Source organism: Alligator sinensis, unplaced genomic scaffold (genome assembly GCF_000455745.1).
Source record: "Alligator sinensis unplaced genomic scaffold, ASM45574v1 scaffold1080_1, whole genome shotgun sequence".
Taxonomy (NCBI): domain Eukaryota; kingdom Metazoa; phylum Chordata; order Crocodylia; family Alligatoridae; genus Alligator; species Alligator sinensis.
The window spans coordinates 67,566-70,500 of NW_005843607.1; positions in this window are offsets into that span (position 1 = coordinate 67,566).

Consider the following 2,935-nt stretch of genomic DNA (forward strand, 5'->3'; position numbering starts at 1 on the left):
CTCGGAGCCTGGAAGGTGGTCGGGCGCAGGGAGGTGGGCGGCTCAACGCAGGAGCGCCCCCTACTGGCCCGCCACAGACCTCAGCTAAATGACAGTGAGCCACGGCCAGGAAAGGCCTCAGTTCTGACAAGGTCCTATTCCAGACCTGCATCTGCCTCCTGGGGCAGCCTCCCAGTGAAATCCCAACATCAAAGATGTGGCATGTGAAAAAGCAGTGTGGGGTGGACCTTTAGGGGCAAGCAGGGCAAAGAGGTAGGAGCCAGGGAGCAACTTAGACAGAAGACCTTGTCACTCCAGTGGTGGACCCACTACACTTTCCAGCCCTAATTTTCTGTACTTCTATGACACGATCTCTGTGCAAAGCAGATCCAGGGCCCAGTGGTTGAGTGATCAGCCTTGATCACTTTGCAGCCCAAGTTTACATTCTTGCAGACTTTGTATAAAGGCTAAGGGACCAGAGCATATGTCCCTCTGAGGAACCGCTGATGTATCTCAGTAGTAATAATGATGATCTGAGGAGAGTCTGTAACCTGTATGCACAGATGAAACTACGTAGACAAAGCAGCAATGTAGCAGCCATTCAAGGCAGCCTTTAAAAGAAGCTAGAGGTTTAAAACTTGGCATGGTGTCCCCTCCACAAGGGAGGGAGGAACTGCAATACAAAGGGGGCAGGCAGTCATGGTTTCACTGAAAGACACTGGAGTAGATGTTGTACTATAAGACATTCGCTTGAGAAGGAAGGAAGAGTACCGATATGTAAGACCTTAAAGAGGAAGAGAATAGCCTGTGTTTGAAACCATGGAGAAGAAGGATCTATTGTGGAGGGACATGATGTTGGATGAAGTGACAGGACAGGCCAGGATGGAGAAGATGGCAGCAGCAGGGCAGGGCTGAATTTGGAAGCCCCAGAGTCAGAGAAGATATGGCAAGAGTTAAGGGTCAAGGTAATGGGGAGTGAGACAAGCCTACGATAAAGATGGGGCTGCATGCTCGGGGTGTTATATGTGAATAAGCTGTTAGACTTGGACATGGCTTCAGTGGGATGAGTCACAGCTTACACCTAATTTATTAACCCACATTTCTGACCAGAGCAAAGGCTTGTGGTGTTTCACACTTGAGGAAGAGCAAGGGAAGGAAGAAAGCCGCATAAAAAAGACACTGAAGGAAAGGTCCTGGAGGGAGAAGAATCACGAGAGAATCTGTGAAATCCAGGAGAGATGGGGATGCAGGAAGAGGTCAATGGTTGATGGTGTCAGAAGCCGCAGAGATTTTGAAGAGGACAGGGACAGAGGAAGGATGGGAAGTGGGACCTGGAGACTTTGACAGAAGCAGTATGCCTGGAGCTGGAAGGAGCACAATGCCGAATGGGGGAGGTAACACGCCGTTGTAGGAAAGGATCTCGTGGCAGTTGCTGCATGAAGGGCATTCAGTGAGGAGATATATAATGGGCAGATGGACATTGAGGCCATGTCCACACATGGTGTGGACATTTGGTTCCTCAGGGACAATAGCAGCAGAGGACCTTGTGTGACTGCTAATTGTCCCCGGGGAAGGACTGTGCCACGTGCCCTCCGGTATGAGACAAGTTACCCCAGGTTGGGTAAGGGACATTGGGCTGGCCCTAGAAGCCTTACCTGCAGTCCTGGGAGCTTCCCAGGGCTATAGAAGTGGTGATTCTGGTGTACAGAGCCTGGCTGGCAGCTCGAGTACGGCTCCGGGCAGCCTGGCTCCGGTTTTGAGTGACATGCACACAGTGCTACCACCCGGGTCAAAACCCTCCCTGCTCTGCTCTGGTTCCACTGCTCCGACTACCAATCGGATCCTTCACAGTCTCAGGCCAAAGACTCTGCTGTCACAGGCCAGCTGGGCACTGTGAGTGTATCAATTTTATCACAGGCCGACTGGGCTGTTTGATTCAGTTTCGGATCGAGTAGGCAAAGCTGGGAGTGGAATAAAGGCAAATTTATTATAGCTTACACACACACAACAGTTAAGAGAAAGATAAATGCGATAAGCAGATAAGGCAGTATAAAAGAGCTAATAGTAAATAATAACAGCAGATAATAACAGATAGATAGATAGATAGATAGATAGATAGATAGACTTTTTAAGAGGCGTTTATTCCAGGGAGGGTGACAAATCGGGGCCAGTAAGGAGTATGTACAGGTTGGCCCAAATGCCTGGGCCTCACGGACATGGTCCTGGGCTCACGGCCTGCAAGGCCTGCCCGTACACTCTAGATTAGAAAACCATAGCGACCCAAACGACTATTTACATATTTACATTTCTGCCAGCGGGGACACCCATGGGGGGCCTCGGGTCGACCCGCGTGAAGCAAAGTCCAAGGCCTCGGCCTGCTGGACGCGTGTCCGCAGCTTGAGTAGCCTGAGGTGTTACAGGGCGAGGAGCAGGCGCCCCGCCTCGACTCGGCAGAGCACCCCCTCGAGGGCCCAGCGTTCCTCAAAGGTGGGCACCGTCCGCCGCAGGACCGCGTGCTCAAACTCGAGTGAAAGGCGGGGCCGCACCAGCAGGCAGAAGAGCTGCAGGGCGTCGACCATCCCGGTCCCGGCGAGCCAGTTTCACCGGCTCTTCAGGGTGGCCATCTTGGCCTGGCCCAGCAAGAAGTTGGCCAGGCTGACCGCGGTTTGTTCCGCCGCCCGGTAGGGGAAGGAGTGGACGTACATGTCCTCGGAAAAGTCCCGGCCCAGTGCCCGAAGCAGCGCGCCCAGGGTGGCAAAGAGTGGCTGCAGCCAAGGGCCGTCTAGGAAAGCGTGGAAAATGTCCTCGTCCAGTACCCCCTGGCAGAAGGGGCTGGCCGCCAAGGCCGCCGGGTCCAGATGGCGAACAAAGGTGTCGGTGGCCAGGATGCCATGCACGAGCCGCCACTGGAGGTCGCCGATCTTCTTGATGGTGGGGGCCTTATACAGCGTGCGCC